At 42.6% G+C, this 21,942-nt stretch overlaps 1 protein-coding gene across 3 annotated transcripts in view; it reads right to left on the reverse strand.

Annotated features, from left to right (window-relative positions):
• The window catches only part of ZHX2 (zinc fingers and homeoboxes 2), a 120,227-nt gene that overhangs the window by 88,031 nt on the left and 10,254 nt on the right, over nucleotides 1-21,942 (reverse strand). The window contains exon 2 of one of the 3 annotated variants that reach the window (XM_065398741.1): nucleotides 20,969-21,116. The exons of the other annotated variants lie outside the window; for them this stretch is intronic. The gene's annotated coding sequence lies outside the window, so the exon portion shown is untranslated. The remainder of the gene's footprint in view (nucleotides 1-20,968; nucleotides 21,117-21,942) is intronic. 3 annotated transcript variants of the gene reach the window in all.

Here is a 21,942-nt window from a genome sequence, read left to right on the forward strand (position 1 = left end):
ATCCCTTTGCAAGTCTTCCAAATGTGATTTTTGCCCCTGTAGCACCTGCTTATTACCAACTCTTACTTATTCATAATGGTTAACATAAGAATGGCCACACGGGCCATCTAGCCCAGTATTCTGTCTTCCAACAGTGGCTGGTGCCAGACGCTTCAGAGTGAACAGAACAAGGGTAATTATCGAGTGATCTGTTCCCTGTCATCCTGTCCCAGCATCCAGCAGTCAGAGGTTCAGGGACACCCAATGCATGGGGTTGCATCCCTGACCATCTTGGCTAATAGCCATTGGTAGCCCTATCCTCCATGAACTTATCTAAATTTTTTTTAACCCAGTTATACTTTTGGCCTTCACAACAACCCCTGGCAATGAGTTCCACAGGCTGACTTTGCGTTGTGTGAAGAAGTACTTCCTTATGTTTGTTTTAAGCTTGCTGCCTAGTAATTTCATTGATGACCCCTGGTTGTACAATTCTGATGGAGGAAATACGGTAATTATATTGGTGACAAAATGGGGTAGGAAGAATACACTTACATTTGGAGTCATCTGGATACATTAATGATGTAGCACATCCAGTACATGACATCGCATTGCTATAACAATATATTGTTTGGATGACATTTGTAACGAGATCCCCTGAGTACACTATCATGCATTGGCCCTTTCCTGTGGCCAAAATTAAAAACAAAACAACACAACCCTGGGGCCAAAAGTGTAAAGCCACAGACTTGTATGTTTGCATTCCTCTGTCTTGATATCAGTAATAAGAATGTGTATTCATTTACATCTCTTGTTCACGGTTTTGTTTGTTGTACTTTGTTTTGTATTTTTCTTGGAAAAATTAAAAAAAAAATAAGAAAAAAAATAATAAAATGAAGCATTTGATTTTGAATGCTGGAGTCCAGGCATTGGCTACTAGTGCTACAGCAGCTTAAGTTTGTGGCTTCTGAAATAATGTCAGAATTCCAACATGGTGTGCGGGGAGATGATAAACTGAACATTGCCGTGTTCAGGTCTGATATCCTGTGACAAGCCAGAGCAAGCCAAACACGAATGCTTACGCCATGGAAAGCCAGGGATCCAGCTCTTCACTGCTGTAAACAGTATTGGTTTAGAGTTTATGCAATTGCTGGATATCAGACCCTAAATCCGGCCTGGATCATCCATGATGCTTCTGCATGTGGAAGAGACCCGGCTCTAGCCAAATTCTCATGGTGGTAGGGACTCAGAGAGGAGCGTGAGGGGGAAATACCAGTTTTTGATGTGTGAGAAAACCCTTGTACCCAAACTTGGTAGAGTGAGTTTTGGACTCTTCGTCATTCTGACTTAGTCTGTGAGAGGAAAAAAAACCCAACCCAACAATAACAAAGCAAAAATATTTTATACTTTAGCTATATATAATAATATAACTATATAGCATATATGTTTAGGGTTTGAGGTCATTCTTCAATGTAAGGAGACTTCCATTTTCTTTTAAATAATTCCATCTAAACAGGTTTTTAGTGGAGTCAATATTTAATTTTGCAATTGCAATGGCCTGAATGAATGCACTAGTTTTACCAAAGGGGTTAAGCAATGTTGTAAACAAAACTTACTGCCATGCTGGTTGATGAAAAACATCCTAGTCCAAGGTGGCCTCTGCATATTCCCATTTGTGGCATTTAAACATTAGCTCCACTGAGCTCTGGGAACTTTCTGGAACCCAGTGCATTTTGAGACTGCATGAGGGCTCCCAGGGTTGAGAAGACAGATTAGGAAAGAGGGCATGTGCTCACCAGACAGGAAGGATGGTCCAGCGGCTAGGAGGCTAAACTGGGTTGTGGGAGATAAGGTTTCAATTTCCTGTTCTGCCACAGACTTCTTGGGTGACCCTGGGCAAGTAACTAAGCCTGTGCCTCAGTTGCCCATATGTAACATGTACAGAGGGCTGTAACAAATAGCACTTTGCTGCCTCACAGAGGTGTTGTGAACATAAATACATTAACGACTGAGAGGTGCGCAGCTACTATAGGATTGGGACCATATAAATACCATAGATCAGTGGTTTTCAACCTGTGGTCCATAGACCCCTGGGGATCTGCAGGCAATGTCTAAGCTTTCCAAAAGGGTCCGCACCTCCATTTGAAAATTTTTAGGGGTCCACAAATGAAAAAAGGTTGAAAACCACTGACCTAGATAGATAGATGCCTTTTCTGTGGCTCATTGAGGGTGTATGGAATGACCTTGGGTTGTACGTTCCAGTGAAAGAAGCAGAGAACTTAAAAAATGACAGAGGGGGAAGAGGAACAACTTAAATTGTTTATTTGATCTGTGAGACTTCTAATAGCAACATAAAGACATGAGAAAGGGAAGGAGGCAGAGGATTAAAATCCAGGGCTGGGAGAGCAGAGTAGAAGATGACAGTTTGGTGGAGATGTCAATATCCTTCAGGGGGAGAACGGCATTGGTGCGGGAGGGAAGCCACTGTGTTGATCTGAGAGGTAAAGTTCCATTTTGCCTCCTCTGTCTGCAATTTTTCTCACTTTTTATTTTTGGATCTTGCAACATTATACAATATTAAATCATGCATAGCTAGAACAGCAGCCAGCGGTGCCCTGTTCCAGAATGCTTAGGGAACACCAAAAAATGACACAAGAAAAGAGGTGCCACATCATGAATATGCAGTTTTCATGACTGTCCTCTGCTTGTTGACGAGGGTCTGAAAATATATTTTTTAACTGTACATAAAACTAAGGCGTTTTCAGAAGAAATGGAGAAATCTAGTCTAGCTTTACAGTCTGAATTACAACCCACTATTTCAGAATATTCACACAAAATTCAACCTTTCTCTACATGCCCCCCAAAAGCCTCACATTACACCCCACTAAGAGCATGTCAAGTGCTGTAACAGAAGCACCAAGATGAGGATGCTAATACAAAAAAGTTTTACAAAAACCTAGTAGAAGAGTTTTCATAAATAAACAAACCCTGAAGTAACACTTTTTGGGAAAGGATTCAGCCCCTCGACAGAAGCTATAAGGCACATAAATATTCCCCTACAGTGTCAGGCATTTCGGCACAACCACAGTTTGCTTGTGCTTAAGCACCAGAGAACGAACACAACTAGACAAGAGTGGAAGCAATGAGCCTACTTTTCATCACTCAATCTGAGTGAAATGCAAGAAATAAACAGCATCCATGGTGAATGATGAGAGATTAATACAAATCAAAGAATGACTGAAATTGAAGGGGCTATTCCCAGGTGACCACATTTAGAATGCACTGCAAGAGAGCTTTGTCCAAGATTTTCACCAACTGCAGCTTCTGGAATCCCTGGCATACAGCCCACTGACTCAGTTACTCAGGCTCTGTTCTTTAAAATTGTGTTGCTGTGAGTTTTTATTTGCTCTTCTTATTGTGCTTGGTTAATGTTACTTGCCCCTAAATCATATCAAATTGTCCGGATACTAGGGTGACTGGCAATATGTATGCGTGTGTGTGTGTATATTATGAGTAACAGCAGTTGTAGTAATACATGAAAATATGATCTGAAATTTTAAAACTTGATTGCCTGAAGCCAGGCAGCCAAATTCATATCTAGGTACCTACATGAATGGCTTGTTTTACCACAGGTGCTGAGCACCCACAACTCCCATTGAACGGGAAGGGCTCAAGCCACTCATTCAGGTGCCTAAAGACAGATTTAGGTACCCAACTTTAGGCACCTACATTTGAAAATTCGGGCAACCATTTTTATCTTGACGAGACGCTTCAAAAATGTAATAGCAACAAAGGAGAATAGAAAATGAGATGAAACAATCGTAAGAGCAGCTCAGAATTTCATGCATGTAAATCTGTTGAAGTTAGGATTCTGTTCAGGCCTGTGAGGATATTTCCCAACTGATGTAGGTTCTTCCTTGGAAATGTATCCCTCAGTTTGGTGGGAAACAGAAGGTGCATCTTCAATCACTTTAGCTGGGAGCAGCTCTTCTTTTAGTTCAAGTTATGTCACCAATAGTTGGAGAACCAAATTTTGCTTTTCTACAGAGGATTTCCCACTTTTTCTTGGTAATCTGTAGGCTCAGTCACATTCTTACCTACTGGAGAGCTTCATCACCACCAAACCTGCTCCCACTGAAGTCAATGGAACTTTTTGCTATTGGCTTCGGTGGGCGCAGGATCAAACCCAGAATTAGGACCTTTACTGAAATATTCTAACTCATACAGGCTTCCTACCTGGCTTCCCACAGAGTGCCTGCATCAGCCCGCATCTAAAACTCAAACTAAAATTCATTGAAGGAGCAAGAGACCTCTCATGGTGCACCCACTGTTCTTCACTAATGGTAGCAGAGGTGCAAGGGTAGTGCAAAACAAGCTCATGTGTTATTTATCACTGTGCTGTCTAAACCTGTTCAGAGCAAGCTTAGATGATATAGTGGTAAAACAGTGCTTCAGCTCTGGCTACACTACAGCTTCTATTATTGTGGCCTCTGGAGTAGTTGCACAGATGAAGAATTAAACATCCAATTTTTAGAGGCATTCTGAGGGTACGTCCAGACTACCCGCCGTATCGGCGGGTAGCGATCGATTTATCGGGGATCGATATATCGCGTCTCGTTAAGACGCGATATATCGATCACCAAACGCGCTCCCCGTCAACTCCGGAACTCCACCGGAGCGAGCGGCGGTAGCGGAGTCGACGGGGGAGCCGCGGCCATCGATCCCGCGCCGTGAGGACGGGAGGTAAATTGGAATAAGATATGTCGAGTTCAGCTACGGTATTCCCGTAGCTGAAGCTGCGTATCTTACATCAACCCCCCAACCCCCCCCAGTGTAGACCAGGGGTAAGATCAATATGCATCCTTGTATGGCCCAGCCATCTACTTGTTCTCTAGTTTTTCAGTAAATCACTTTAATATATTCAGAGTGCTTGGTGGTAACGCAGACATCTGGACCCAGCTCCCAGATGAGTCGATTCCCAAGAGCCTAAGGCCTTATCTTCAGGACAAAATGTTATTGAATTAGGACATGACTGTGAAGTGTCAGTTTAGTTCACTTGAAGCTGACCGTGGCTTTGCAGGCAGAGTTGAACAAGGACAAAATGTTCAGCATCATGTCAGCTGGTCATTGCTAAATCTTACTGGGACAAGGATTTAGCCATGAGTAGCTGACAGGATACCGACCATGACCTATTCTTGTTCTACACTAACTGAAATGTCATGGTCACCAGAGCGTTAGCTAACTCAACTCTCCACAGTGTCCTACCAGGAGAAAATTCTGTAGTGCAGATAAACCCTTAGACACCTGCTTTACTGAGGGATGGGCTACCCTGAGTCCACTTCAGCTTTGCTCTCCAGCCTCCAACAAAATGAACTAATGAGTCTAGTAAGGAAACCAAATATCCTTTGAAATTTGACATGAAATTGGATAAAAACCACTGTAAAAAAGGAGACAAAAAGCAGAGAGCATTTTGATGTGTGTCTGTGTTGCCTGAGTCCTCCACTTCAGTGCCATTAACAAGTCCAGAAGCAAGAAGAACATTAAAGACAGGCCACTTGTGATATACTCTGCATGCTTAAAATACAGAGCTCTTATTACACTGGTGAAGGCATTTGCACAGAAAAGGAGGCGTTACACTTTATACAGAATAACCTTGTTTTTTCAAGTGTAGTTATACTCAAAGGGATTATGGTAAAATGAGCTCATTCTTACTTGAGATGCCTGCTCCCTGGAAGACATGTTATCTGTTTACTTTAATGACCACCTAATTCCACCCCCCCCCTTTTTTTCCTTAACTTTTCCCCCCTCCCCTGCAGCCAGCTGTAGGAAAGAGCTGGATGCTAATTTCCTTGGCGCATCACTACCTAAATTGCCCACTGAATCCCAACTGTCGACTGTTCATTGCTGGTGATGATGCAACAGGCAGGAAGAGCACAGCTTAATTTTCAAATTCCGGACTGAGGAAAATATTGTCCCTCCTGCTTTTAGAGTGGAGACAAGCCAAAACAATTGGAAGACAGCTCAGGGAAGGGTTACACAAATCCATGGCATTCTCCTTCCTCTCTGTGACTCAATGGAAGCTCCTCTGCCTAAGAGGGAGAACTGGCTTGTGGGTAAGGCACTGGACTGAGACTCAGGAGATGTGTATTCATTCCCTGCCTGTGCCACAGACTTCCTGCATGGCGTGGGAAAGTCTCTTAGGTCTAGATCCTCAAAGTGATTTAGGTGCCTAATTCCCATTGAAATCAATGAGAGTTAGTTGCCGAAATGCCTTTGAGGATCTGGGCCTTAATCGCTCTGCGCCTCAATTTCTTCTTTCCTAAAATAGGGATAACATTTCCCTGCCTCACACAAGTATCCTAAGGGTGGAACCATCAAACGTTGTGAGATGCTTATATGCTATGGTGATACAGATCCATAGAGTTTGGACTCTGAAAATGAGGGCTGGAGGTGGGGAGCAGCTATTCACTGCGGCACGTGTGCTCCTTGAGCCAATATATCCAGTCAGGAGTCAATGAACCTTCAAACAACATTAATGCCTACAGAAGGCAGCATGGGACTATGATGTTGGGAGAGGGAATGGCCAAGATCCATGCCAATCTTTAGTTGTTCTCTGGTTAAGGGACACCCCCTACCTGCCCATTTCACAGGGAAGGGGCAAACTCCAATGATGATCAAACTAATGACAAATCACATGATTGTCAAACTGGAAGGAACATGAAACAGACTGACTACTTGGAGCTCTGGGACTGAAGGTCTTTTCAGCCTTCATAGTATCATAGGACTGGAACGGACCTTGAGAGGTCATTTAGTTCAGTCCCCTGGACTCATGGCAGGACTAAGTATTATCTAGACCATCCCTGACAGGTGTTTGTCTAACCTGCTCTTAAAAATCTCCAATTATGGAGATTCCACAACCTCCTTGGGCAATTTATTCCAGTGCTTAACCACCCTGACAGTCAGGAAGTTTTTCCCAATGTCCAACCTAAACCTCCCTTGCTGTAATTTAAGCCCATTGCTTCTTGTCCTATCCTCAGAGGTTAAGAACAATAATATTTCTCCCTCCTCCTTGTAACAACCTTTTATGTACTTAAAAGCTGTTATCATGTCCCCCCTCAGTCTTCTCTTTTCCAGACTAAACAAACCGAAATTGTTTCAATCTTCCCTCATAGGTCATGTTTTCTAGACCTTTAATCATTTTTGTCGCTCTTCTCTGGACTTTCTCCAATTTCTCCACATCTTTCCTGAAATGTGGTGCCCAGAACTGGACACAATACTCCAGCTGAGAACCTTTCACCCTCTTGTTGCATCTCTTTTAGACCCTACTACGATAGATGTAGTGAGAGAAGGGAGGAGAGAAAGGAATGACCTGTCAGCATGGGGCATGAAGCTCTGAATCCCAGCAAGAGAATTCATTCGTATACCAAGTGCAGTAGCTGGAGGGCTGTTGGACATGGTACACATGTACGCTTAGTATGAAAGAGAGAGTATTTTAATCAGAAGTCAGTAAATCCATTTACTCATGTATGAATATTGGTGACAGCATAGCAGAAGTTTTTGAAACCTTCACGATCCATCGCTAACTTTGAGCCTCAGCAACTAACCTTCCAGTGGTCTGTCACACACCATCCATCCATCTTTTCACTGGTCATCTCCTAGTAGGAGGACCCTCCATCATTCTTTCCATAATAACTTTCTCAAGGGGATTTCTATCTCTATGCCTAATGTGGCCAAAGTACATAAATTTGCATCGGACATCAGTGTCTGCTTCTATCCAATAACACTTCTAACAGTCTTTTTTTCCATCCAGGAGATGCACAAGAGTCTTTGCCAGCACCACATTTCAAAAGCTTCAATTTTCTTCTTGTCTCCTGCATTAAAGTCTTACGATTCACATCCATAAATTGCTATGGAAAAAATTAGGCTTTTCACCAGTTGCACCTTCGTACATGTTGAAATGCCACAGTTTTCCCATACTTTCTTAAGGGAGGCTATAGCGGAGCAGATCACCCCTAGCCTCTTAGGTTGAACATATATGACCCCAGAAAATTAAAAACTCGTGTACTGCCTGTGCAGCTTGTCCACTACATTGTGATGTTTGCTTACATCCTGTTTTTGCTAGTTGTGTTAATGTGCATGCATTTTATTTGTCGCATTCAGGAATAGTCCATATTCCTTGTTAACTGTTTTTGCAGACTCCAACATTTGTTGCGCTGCATTGGTGGTTGTAGCAAAGAGCGTCGTGTCATCAGCAGGTCTGAGGTTGGTTAAGCGGTGTCCACCAGTGGAAATCCAAGTCCTTCCACTTCCTCAAAACTGTCCAAGACTTTTCTCATAATAAATTCTGTGTACATGGCAAAGAGGCTTGGGGACAAAATAAACCCTTGTCTTAAACCCTGTCGTATGGAAATCCACTCTCTGTGGCCTACTGCTGTTTGCACTGTGGTCTGTGGTTGGTAGAGACTTGCAATGAGCTCAGTGAGATGGTATGAAATCCCCATGTCTGCCAGTGTCCTTCAAAGACAGTTGTGTCAGACAATATCAAATGCTTTTGTCGTCGTCAATGAAGCACATGATCAATGGGCAATTGTACTCTCTGCATTTTTCAATGGATATTTGCGATTTGGTCATATGTGGCTCAGCCCTCTCTGAGACCAGGTTACTGTGGTGGTAGTTCTGCTTCTATTCTTTGCTTCATGTGATCCTGAATTATGAAGAACAGGAATTTTGCGTGTGTGCATGATCTGGGAGATGGCACGATATTTACTACACCATTATATGTCTCCCTTCTTTGGTAAGGGCAGAAAAATTCCTTTCATTCGGTTCTCCAGCGTTTAACAATTCTGCAGGTATGTTATCTACCCCTAGTACTGTCCTATAATAAGTCCCCAATAGCACTTATATAACTTCTGTCCAGAATGCATGTAAAGCATGTGAAAAGATGCACAGGTGAAAAGATAACAACCCCCAACAAAACCTGGAATAAACTGAAAACCGTTATGCTTGAAACTGCCAAAGAACACATTCAGGAAAGTCAGTGTTGGACTGCACGATGGTTAACTGAGAAGGTGTTTGAGCTGGTGGAAAAAGGATGCAGAGTGGAAAAGAATGGCTTGGAGACAGAAAAACAAAGGAGAGAATATAAGGAACCGAGCACACAGATTGAGAGGCAGACTAGACGAGACAAGAACGAATATATAACAGCAAAATATATGGAACTTGAGAATTATAAAGAGTAATTATAGAAAAGGTATGTTCATGTGGTCAGACTGTTTACCAAAAGGTTTTCCCTGTCACCAAACTTAATAAAAGATCATGATGGCAGAGCCTGACTGAGGGTGATGATATTAACTGCAGATGGAGAGATTACTGTGTCAATCTGTATGTCTCACCAGAGCCACTCATAAAAACAGGATGACAGAAAAGAGAGCATGGAGCCGGAGGCATCAATCCAGCGAGAGGAAGTGGTGAATGCTATTTAATCAAAAGCCTGAGCAAAATTTAGAAAAACCACATGCAGCCCCGGCTGACTTACTGCAACTCAGCCTTGGACAAACCGTTTAACCTTTGTGCCTCAATTTCCCCATCTCCCCATAAAAGGGAGATAATAATACTTTCAACTTAATAAGGTTGTTGTGAGGCTTAATTGGTTTAACGTCTAAAACTCACATTGATATCAGAGGCAAACACTACAGCAAAGGCAGATCATTTACAAATTAGCTGCAACTTTGCGGGAAGGTGGGGACAAGTATGTAGGTTGCATTGCTTTGGTTATGAATCTGCTTTGTTACAGAACTTAGCTTGGAGCGTATGACAAACATACAGCTTGGGACCCGTTGACTCGCTGGTGCTTCAAAATTGTCAATTGTAGGCAGGTTGTTTGACCCTCCAGCTAGATGTGCAGTGCAACTTCAGAAAGAGAGAAGAAAGAAACTGCCTTGTTCATATTCATGAGCTCTTTAATAATAATACCAAATGAAACTTGAAGGCATGTTATCTGCTGTTGCTCTTGCCCTTTCCTGAAATATTTATAACTTGCTCACTATGCAAAAGAGCCCAGAAAACTTGCAAGATTGGTCCTAGCCCTCTATAGCCTTAATGAGCAGGTCATTAATAGTTGATGAGACAGCTGTGGCTGGAGCGAGGGGAAGCAAGAATAGAAATGCTTGCCCATTCAGTACAGTGCAAGAATGGCAGGAGCCCTTCCTCAATTACCCCATCCGAGCAGATCAATGCTGTTCCTTACTTATCAAAGCAATATGACAACAAGTGCAATTTACTCAATACACATGGTAAGATCCCACAGTCCTCATTTGTGCAAAGCTCTCCTAGATGGAGCCTTCTAGGAGCATTAGCTATTTACTTGTTCTGAGCTGCAACTGATGAGCCAAATTCAGACTGACTGTAGGCAGATGTCGTTCCACTGACCAGAGTAGTTGCATCAGTTTATACCGGTTTTGAATTTGACGCTCTCTGCAGAAAAGAGCCAACTGAAATATCTTTTTCTTCGGTTATTTCCTCATCTAACCCTTAAAGTCAGGACCTTTCATGGTGAGTGTTCAGCTCCCATCCCCCAACCATTTCCCCACTATCCCAGACAAAAATCCGACTAGATGTAGTGATGTAGAGTTTGGTGCCAGAAGAGACCACTATGATTACCTAGTCAGACTTATTTGCTGGGTACAAGCTATAGAATTTCACCTGGCATTGAGCCCACTAATTTGTGGTTGCACTAGAGTGTGGGTTCTCAGCCTGAGTTGCAACCCTTGGTGAGGTCTCAAACAGGTTTCAGGGCTTGCAACCATCTTCCGTCTTTAGGGCTAGATGGGAAGGGGGTTCTGAAAGATTTTTCTGTTGCTATACGGGAGCCATGGTATGGAAAATGTTGAGAACCAATGAATTAGAGCATCTCTTCTAAAGTCATCCATTCTTGGTTTAAAACCCCAAGAGATAAAAGCTTTACTACATCTGTAATCCATTTCCATGGTGGTATCTACTTGTTGGTTGCCCTCCCTTGTAAAAATTTGCCTTTGATTTCTGGTCTGAAATGTTCTGACTTCAGCTTCCAGTCATTAGATCCTGTTATATCTTTGTCCACTAGATTGTTTCAGACCACGGATCATTCTTGCAACCCTCTCCAAGTTTTTCCGATATCCTTTTTAAAAAATGGACACTAGAACTGGACATAGTATTACAGGATTGGTCTCCCTAGTGCTGTATGCAGAGGTAATACTCACCGCCCTACTCCTACTTGATATTCCCTTGTTTATACATTCATGTGCATTTGCAGTGGCCCTGGAAAGTACTAAGCACTCTTAATTTCCATTGAAGTCTAAGGGATTTGAGGGTGCTCAGTACCTGAAGCTATTAGACCCACCGGGACGATGGTTATGATTCAGCATTTCCTATTTGGGCAAAACTCTCCTTTCTCTGAATGGACGTTTTACTCAAATAAGGAATGAGGAATCAGGCCCCATACACTAACAGCAGACTGCCAAAAGATGTATTTGCAGGTTTGTTTTAATAACAGAAATCAAGAAATCAGGGCCGGCTCTGGCTTTTTTGCTGCCCCAAGCAAAAAAAAAAAAAAAAAAAAAAAACCACAACAACAACCTGCGGCACGGCCAGAGTGGCAAAGCAGGGGGAAAAAAAAAAAAAAAAAAAAAAAAAACTGCTGCGCGGCCGGAGCCAGGGTGCAGGGGGACTCCCTGCACAGCAGACGTGCCCCGGCTAGCGGGGAAGAGGAGGAGGAAGGGGGAGGGAGCAGGGGGAGAGAGAGAGAAGGGGGGCGGCCAGGGCTTCAGTGGGGAGGGAAGGACGCGGGCTGCCCTGCCGGGCTTGCTACAGACCTGGCACCACTGGTGTTCATCATTAATACCAATAACTACAACTGGTGTGAAAATGGGCCATCTCAAAAGACAGGCCAAGAACTGAATGGGCAATGAAACTGACCTGCATTCTTGCCCTTAGGAGAAGTTCCTTCCAGGTTGTTAGCAGGGCAGCGTGGGGAAGCTTTCATTGTTGCTGCCTGAGCTGTACCTGTTCTGAAGCTACACAGAGCACTTTGGAGGGCTATCAATTCAGAACCTTTCAGGAGCTCTAGATTAATTGGGAAGAATGTAAAAAAGAGAGTTGTCTTTGCAAAACTATTGACCAACTTCTGGTCTCTGTTATACCAGTGCAAAACTGGAGTTACTCTGGTACAACCGAGTGCAGCATTTGGCCCAGTGTTTTGCAAACAAAACTAATTAAGATTTGGACTAAGAAACCCGCATGTGCATGTTGAAAAGGCAGAGCAAGAATATTTTCTTCCCTCCCCCACCAAAAATAATTATACTCTAAACAGCATTTTCAGGTAAGAGTTTGGGCTCCTCTGAATGAGCACTGCTATAAAATTAGCTGCTTTCTAGTATTAAACAAAAATAGTCATCTTCCCTCCACATCAATGAGAAGCTACCTGTCAAGTTTCAGTACAGAAGAGAGGTGTTTTGGTTTTGGTTTTTTAAATGCTCGATGTATAAAGCCCTTTACTAGAAATTTACAATAATACATTCCTATTTTAATTTTTGTTCTCAAGTAATTATTTATCACTTAGACCAAATAATAAAGTGCATAATTAGCAACAAATTCACAAGAGCTTCCCTTTAAAACCTATGGGAAGTAACATTTTTCATATTTTAAGTGTGGAATCTCCTAAATTGATTATAACCCTTAATTTAAAGACTTTAATACCTTAAAACTGTTTAAATCACATTAGGCTGAAACTTTGCATACAAAAAAATTGTCAAGCCCAGATGTGCGTGGGTTTTTAAAAAATAATAAAAAAAACAATATTTACATCTTTGAAAAGAGGTACAGAAAGTTTAGAGGTACAGAACAGCCAGAGAAGTTTAATAACAAAAATGTCACCTAACTCAATGGCTCTCAACCTTTCCAGACTATTGTACCCCTTTCAGGAGTCTGATTTGTCTTGCCTATCCTCAAGCTTCACCTCACTTAAAAGCTACTTGCTTACAAAATCAGACATAAAAATACAAAAAAGTGTCACAGCACACTATTACTGACAAATTGCTTACTTTATCATTTTACATTATTTCTATTACAATCGATTTTTTTATATTGTACTTACATTTCAGTGTATAGTACATAGACCAATATAAACAAGTCATTGTCTGTATGGAATTTTAGATTGTACTGACTTCGCTAGTGCTTTTTATGTAGACTGTTGTAAAACAAGGCAAATATCTAGATGAGTTGATGTACCCCCGGAAGACCTCTGTGTACCCCCAGAGGTACGTGTACCCCTGGTTGAGAACCACTGACCTAACTGACTTCAGATGCATTTTAACCGGCCTCCTATATTAATATAACTGCTTTATTTTAAAATAAACAAACATAATGAGATTCGCTGATATGAATTTAGGGGTAGGGGGTTCGTAAGTGACCGGAAGGGTGGGTTATTAACCATGCACACTGCTGATTTTTCAGTACTTTGTACGTGTATTGTTTTGCTTACAGATTTTAAAACACAGTAAACCGCCAGTGACACTCGGGCAAGCCAAAAATGTATCAAGTTGCCACCAAAAAAAGACCCAACTGATGAGACCGAAAGGCAAGTGATGTTTCAGAAAGAGTAGTCTGTACTTTGAAAAAGAGTAATAATGAACCATCTCAAAGCACAGTTCCTTTGCTCTGTTGTGCAGGCCAGCTGTAACCAATTCAAGCAGAAGAATGGTCTCCCAACTGATCTATGCCAGAAAGCTAGCGTGGGGGAGGTTTTCCAGAAGGAAGCTATTGCAGTGCCTAGCTGCATGAAACAAGTGGGATGCCAGCATAACATTACAGCATGAGGTAACTGCCTCCATCTAGAGATCCAAAAAGGAGGGGCGAGGGGGGAAGGGAGAGGAGAGGAAAGAAGTGGAATTCATATCTCCAATGGTGTTAACAAAAACAGACTGATTTCCAAAACCGCCTCATTACTGAGAAAAAGCATGATACAAAGATGTGAACCAGTCGGACCAAATCTTACCTAGCACAAGGCACTGCCGATACCAGGCAATCTGTGAGAGTAAAGGACGCATCGGATATAGGTATTTTAACAAATTGATATTCTAAAACATTCATGACCACTTAGCACTTTACGTTTGCTACTGGTTCCTAGGAAACTCTTGGAGAAAGTAGGGCTAAAACCCACCTCATCTTCCTACTCCAAAATCACATTCCTCCTACCACTTGTGCTTACAGGAGAATCTGTTTGCAGTATAGTACCTATGACACAAAGGTTTTGAGTCCAGACTGCAGTGGTACGGCTACACACTAGTCACATTATATACCTTTTCAGTGAAGAAGCAACTATTACATTCCACTTAACAAAACAGTACAGAATCCATCAATTTTTGGAGGGGATCTGGGTAATGCTGTTGGAATTCCAATTGCAGAACTCCAATAGAGAGGAAAGATGCCATTTCAGCGAGCCCTGATATTACTTCCATTTTATTTGGCCTTCTAGGACTCTACTTTGCTCGAACAAGTGGGCACAAATAATGGTAAATGTATAGGGTTTTTTTTTGTTTTTTGTTTTTTAATTCCTTGTTGTCAGGAAACAAAGTCCAGTTCTTGGATGGGACATTAGTTTTGCACCCGTCAAATGTGATTTTACAACCGGAACGCTCCTAGCTTAGAAATGTAACCTGTCCAAGGGATGAGAGACTATTGGGATGCAGCAGATTAGAGCGTACATATAAATAGAGGCTTTAAAAGGTACATAAAGTAAAGTGAAGACCCAGTTCAAGACAGTATCCTATCGTGTTAAATTTTGGCTTTGGGAACCACGCAAAAGGCTTTAACCTGGACATACTGAGCATTCCACATCATACTTGAAGGAGAACAATTTATTCAGGACTCCAATAACAGAGCTGCAGATAGAGGAAGTCCTGAACTCCCTAATCCTGAGACAAACATACCACTTGTCACCTTATTTGTGATCTGCATTTATCTCACATAAACCTAGAGCTTCACTGAAAAATAGGCTTACACTTATACACCACCTTTTCTCCCCAAAGGATCACAAAGCTCTTTCACCCTTTGCCTCACAAAGACCTTTACTCATCACTGAAATGGAAAGTAAAAACTACTCAGTAGCTCACAGCAAAAGTTTAGGACAGTAAGTGAAATATCCGCCCGGAACTGCAGTGTGAATTTAGGCAGAATGCTAGTCACCCAAACTGTAATCGGATGTGTCACAGAGTTCAAGGCCAGAAGGGACCATCAGATCATCCATTCTGACCTCCTGTATCACACAGGCCACTAACACCTCCCACACATTAAACCCAACAACGGAAAGTAGACCAATGTATGACAGCCCACAAGAGGCTAGACTATTATGAGCCACAGAGAGAATAGGAGGGACCGAGGTGCACCTGTGCCCGAGGCCCCTGCAACGATTAAGTGAGATATAGCCAGATAATTTTGGCAAGTGACCTGCACCCACACACACTGCTGAGGAAGGTGAGCCCTGCCCCCAATGTCACAGCTAAGCTAGCCTGGAGGAAAGACTCCTTCCTGACCCCACATATGGCAATGAGTTAGACCCTGAGTATGTGAGCCAGAACCAGCCAGGCAAGCATCAGAGAGAGGGAGGGTTCAGTGCCACCTCAGAGCCCTGTCCCACCCTGTCCAATGTCCCTTCACCAGCTGTGGCCATGATGCTTCAAAGGAGAAACAAACCAAACTAAACCCAGAATGCACTGTGTGTGTGCGTGCATGCCTGGGGGTGGGGTGGGGGGGGGGGAAGGGAATTTCTTCCTAACCCCTGCAGGTGGATGGCTGTAACCCTGAAGCATGTGCTTTTAGTAGAGTTGCCACCCCTCTAGGTTTGGCCTGGAGCCCCCAGGAATTAAAGATTAATCTTTAATTAAAGATTATGTCATGTGATAATCTCCAGGACTACATCCAACCAAAATTGGCAACCCTAGCTTTTAGGAACATATGCCGAAAACCAAAAATGAGCCTTAGGGCTGCTGAGCCCTGCTCGAGGGCCCCTACCATCACAGGCAACCCCATTATACAGTCTGCCACTGTGGCAAACACCCCTAACATTTTTGGAGAGAGCCAGGTGTTTTCCAACAATGTGGTCAGTAAAGCCAGAATTTTCAAAAGAATTCTATACCCACAATCAGGGCCAGATTTTCAAAAGAGCTCAGCTCCCATTTAGGCACCAAAACATTGGTCATATTTTCAGAAATGGGAGCCAAGCTTGGTCCCTCCCTTCCCAGACTAAAAGAGACTCTATGGAGCAATGTGTTCAGTCTGAGGAGGGAGACCAATGTCACATCACCCATGAGCAGCCGCCTCTAGCAAACTCATTGCCATGTCACAGAGCACTAGAAAACAGTGGCAGTGGGGGAAAATGGAAAGGATACTAGAAAGGCCTGTCAAGAAACTAAGACCTACAGGCAAGTCTCAACTCTTTGATCCTTCCAATGCCAGAAGAGGAAATTTAGCTGCCTGCCCATAGAGCTTTAGCGATAACGAGACAGTGCACTTGTAAAGATGCAAGAGAGAAGTAGAAAAAGAGTTCAGATTTCATGAGATTAATTTATACCCACAAGACAGTGCTGTGATCTTCTGGTATTTGAGAAGAGACGGGATGGAGTGAAGATCTTTTGTATGGTTTAGCACAAGATAGCTTGTGACATTCCTTCTCTGCGTACTTGGAGATACCATGAATACTCTCACATTTGGCTGGATCATCTGGATTAAGGGTGCTCTCAATCAAAATGGAGATAAAGAAGGACTATCACCAATGAGTGGGATGACAACCATCCTGAAGAGCAGATTCTACTCTCCAAGTTAGTCGACAACCACAAGGCTTCAGTCAGTCTCTCCCAAGAGGCAAATCTCTACAACATGGCAAGCATGAAAAGCTTCTGGAATGAAATAACTTTTGAGAAAGGCAAAGGTCTCAAATGGGTAACAGAACAAAAGGGGATTTGAGGGTGTTTCAAATACCTGTATGCTCGAAAGCAAAAGAGTTTAAAGAGTAGATGGGTTTTCCTAACCTTCTAAGATCTGGGGTTTGGAATCTGCACTTGTCTTGCGCCAAACAATGCGATCACAACTGCCTGCCAACCCCATAATGCACCTTTGCTGGTAACTGCAATTGGGATCATCTGTTTTCAAAGACAAATGCAAGAAATTGCAGACTCAGCAGGTAAAGGAGGTGGAGCTACCAATAAATATTGAGTTGGATAATGTAAAGAGCACTTGCAATTTTTAAGTCTACATAGATATTTTGTTCCTAATTTGGCATCTTAAGCAAAACAGCTTCCTGTATTTGCTCCCTCTTCACCTCCATCCCAAACAATCCCCTTTAAGAAAAATTCACAATCTGTTCCTCCAGTAAGCCAGGCTGTGCTAGACAGAGTGGGCAGGAAAATATTGTTTTAAGATAAAAACTTTCTAAGGCTTCTCTGGTGGATAGTGCCACTAGATGGAGGATTCCCTCAAACCTGTTTATTGGTATGAAAAGTGTATGCTTTTTTCCAAAACATTTGATCACCTGTACTCCTAAAAGAAGAAAACAATTGAATCCTTTAAAAACAAGGGAATGGGTGCGGGGAATGGGACGTCTCTTCTCTAACAGACTAGCTGTACTGTTCCAGGGCGTGAATACTGTAGAAGTTCAAGATTGTTTTCTCAATGAACTTTACAGAGGACAAACAGTTCATAAATGAGGCGGACATCCCAGGTTTACGCACAGAGGATCTGCAAGAGCAAAATCAGATGGAGCTAGGGGATAATGACATCTAGACAGTGCTGAGTCACAACACAATCCTGTCCTTCCCCAAATGGCATTAGCCTCCTCTTGCAAACTGAGGAGAATTATCTACATGGGAATCCAGATTATTCCAAAGTGACAGACGTCTCTGCTCCCCACTGTGGCAACGTAGACAATATCTAGTACCTTCCACCCAAAGATGTCCAAGTAAGGTTACAGTGAATGAACCTCACAACACCCCAGTGAGATAAGTATGATCATCCCTATTTTATAAAAAGGGAAGACAAAGAGAAGCCCAAGGCCTCATCTTCCAAGGTGTTCATTCCTTTCACCCCCCTTACTGTCACTGAGAGTTTCTGGTGCTCAGCACTTCTGAAATCAGTTCCTAGGATACTTGCCCAGCGCTATACAGCAAGAACGTGCAATCAGGAACCAAACCCAGATTCCACTCCCAATCTGTGCTTTAATCACTAGATCATGATCCCTTCCTATTTTGTTTTAGAACTGAGCTAGGAGATAGCAGCATCATAAACGTAGCATACTAGAATGGATACTAATGGAATGGCTAGTGTGGCCTAGGCCCATCATCAGTAAGAGCATGAACCAAACACTACAGCATCAATGACTACATTTGACCCAGGACATGGGTGGCTGTTAGTCAGCCTGCTGCAAGACATCCACAGCACTAAGACTGAAGGTGATGACAATCAGCAAGGGGGTGTATCCTTTATAGCAGTCTGCTACTATCAAAAGCTTTCAATGGAAGGGAGCCAACTATTTAAAACAACATCCTTTCTTCTGAATTACAGGAAACAAATTAGATTTGACCTAGTGTCACTCTGCTCCAAAAGAGTGAATTGAGATTTTTTTTTGGAGAAACGCAGCGCGTTTACTTAGCTTTAACCAAGATCAGAATCCCTTCTCTCTATGATAACTTGATATTTCGTAAGTTTCAGGGAAGCCATATCAACATGTGGAAGAACATTAGCAATAAAATTTGCACCATAGATGCATTCTCAGCATATCTGTAGAGACAAGAGATGAGAAAAATTCTCTGCAGTAACTTACAGCTAGTGGCAGGAGGAATTCAACAACACAGTTCTGCTTTGGTGGTGAAAAAAAATCATGTCAAACAACATTGCAGGTGAAACTATTCAGACTTTGTTTAGTGAGAGATAATCGCCTGCCTTCAGTGAGCCAGGGCTTGTACCTGAGAGATGCTCAATGGAAGCTGAAGGTGTTCAAAACCTTGCAGGATTAGTCCTTACAGCTTCTAACCATGGAGTCTTTGAAATACAGAACACATGCTACCTCAAACGTGAGATGAAACTTTCTACTCTTTGGCTTTTATATAAAGGAGCAAGAATCTCCAGCTTCTAACATCTTACTGAAGTGTAACATTATGTAACTGAAACTAACAAGCATGAGATATAAGTTTAGAGATGAGGAGGGGGAAAAAAATTCCAGAAAGCTCGGAGAGCAGGGGAAAAGAACACCTATGTCAAAAGGTCCATGGGCTTTTTTCTTCAGCCTTGTATCAAACTCCTTCCATGCTGTCCACAGAGTTAACTGATAGCTCTTTTCTTTTGTGTGTGTGTGTGTGTGTGTGTGTGTGTGTGTTTCTTTTTTTAAAGAAACAATTAAATACAAAGATTCTGTTTAAAAAGGCAGGAATCACATTTTTCACATGACAACTTCTGTCATAAGAGATGTACCAAAAGCTATTTCTTTCATCTTCCCTACACCAGTCTAGACAGTAGGTTAACTAACTCCTAAAAAGCAGTGTAAAGTAACCTTAAGCATCCTTATTTCTGATCATTCGCTTAGGCAGGTCAGAAAAGCTCTCAGAATCTGTTTTACTGTTCAAAGCCCAAATGAGTAAAAACAGTTTCAGCATTTACTGACCAATAGTTGGTAAAAACAACAGACAACTAAAAGAGGATCTGAAATCTACAGTTAACTGGAGGGTGCAAATAATAAACTGAGAAATTATTTAGGATGGCAAAGGGGGGAAAACTAGGACTAATGGGCCCAAATTAAGAAAGGAAAACTGAGCCCAAATATCAGAAAAATTTCCTGGCAGCAAGAAAGATATATTCGGGTGTGGAACAGCCACCCAAGCAGAGCCCTGAGATATTTAAAACTAGCCTGGACAAACCACTGGGAAATTCTTAGATTCATAGAGTTTAAGGCTAGATGGGACCAGTAGATCATCTAATCCAGGGGTTCTCAAACTTCATAGCACCATGACCCCCTTCTGACAATAAAAATTACTACACGACTCCAGAAAGGGGGGACCAAAGCCTGAGCAAAGCCAAAGCCCAAGGGCTTTAGCCCCAGGCCGGGGGCCTGTAACCTAGCCCTGCCACCCAGGGTTGAAGCCCTTGGGCTTCTGCCCCAAGCAGTGGGGCTCGAGCTTCAGCTCAGGGCCCCAGCAACTCTAAGCCAGCCCTGGCGACCCCATTAAAATGGGATCGTGACACACTTTGGGGTCCCAACTCAGTTTGAGAATTGCTGAATCTGATCTCCTGTATATCAGAAGCCATTAAATTTCACCCAGTTACTCTATATTGAGCACAACAACTTGTGTTTGGCTAAACCATAACTTCCAGAAAGGCACCCAGTCTTGATCTGAAGAGACCAAGAAATGGAGAAATGTACTGTAGCAAACAGCTCTGCACTGGAATGTCTTAGGCCAGGTCTTCACTACGAATTTTTGCTGGCATAGTCATGTTGGTCAGGGGTATGATGAGGTGTGATTTGTGACTGACGTAGCTGTGCCAGCAAAAGCCCCTAATGCAAATGCAGTTGCACCAGCAAAACTGCTCTTTTGCAGATGTAGCTTATTTCACTGACGGGGCTGGAATATGCTATGCCAACAAGAGTGCAGTTTTGCTGGTGTCAGCTGTGCGCACACTAGAAGTGCTTTGCCAGTGTAGCGCACCAGTATGTCTATATTGGCAAAGTGCTCCTACTGTAGACCTGGCCTTCGGATGTCTTTTCTTCCATATCTATGAACAACAGGATCCTATATCAAACTGCACTCAGTCTCTCCTTTGAATACCCACTCTTGAGAGAGCACAGTTGCATTCTCACAACTGTGGGATCATGAGCAATTTGGCAGAGCACCGTTTCATTTCAACTGTTCTCTTGCCCAAACCGCTCCTATCACATGCACACCAGCAACCATGCTATTTTGCTTACAAACAGTACCTTCCCGGCAGCTGCTCAACACACAGGGCTCTCCAGTGTTCCGACGCTCTCTTTTTAATAAGAGTATCAGCTCGTGCAGCTTTCACACCATCACAGAAGCCTGACTGGGTGGCCTGGTTGTTCCATTTTCCTCTGGTGGAACATTCCACTATGGAGAGAGAGGAGCAAGAGAGCCAAAAATACATGTGGAATATTAACCAAGGTCTTTCTAAACAAAGGTCTGGAAAATAAACACACATTCATCCAAATTATGGGGCTAGAATTCAATCAAGGAATTCTCATGGGGTATGTAGTCATCAGAACTCTGGTTGCATAGCCTTGTACTTTTAACAGGGTGAAACACATTTGTGTGAAGGAGGTTCATGGAATTCTCTATTTACCATCCACGCTCTTACCCCAGGATGTATGTGAGGCATAGATCTTTCAGCAGGCCCTCAACTGAATTTCACCCAGTGCGCTGTTTTTAACTGTACACAATACATGGATCTGCTGCCTCACAATTTGCTTCCAGTCCCCTCCGCAACATTCCTTGCCAGTCAAGCTCCCTGCTGACTCTTGCTACCGTATTCCCATTGCCAAACATGAAAATCCCCACTGGCTCCTGGATGGCTGAATGGCAGCAGTAGCATAGGTCTGTTCTGGCTCAACACCTTAATTTCATAAAGCAGAGATGTGGCCTCACATGAGTGAATGTCAAGATCCTTTCTGCATTGGTTGCAGTGTGTTTAACATTGTAATGCATATATTCGTCTATTAGAATGCATGTCCTCAAAGGTACTTCTTATGTAGGGTTGGAAGGATTAGAATTTTTAATCGGTAAGTATTTTTATGGTAAATGTTGATTTGATTTGACTGTACACACACGTTGATGAAAAAATATTTCCATCAATAATAGAAATTTATAGATGGGTGAATTAAGAAAACTGCTGCCTGAGAACTTACAAAGTACTTATCCATAATTCAAGCTCTAGTAT

Source organism: Emys orbicularis, chromosome 2, assembly GCF_028017835.1.
Source record: "Emys orbicularis isolate rEmyOrb1 chromosome 2, rEmyOrb1.hap1, whole genome shotgun sequence".
Taxonomy (NCBI): domain Eukaryota; kingdom Metazoa; phylum Chordata; order Testudines; family Emydidae; genus Emys; species Emys orbicularis.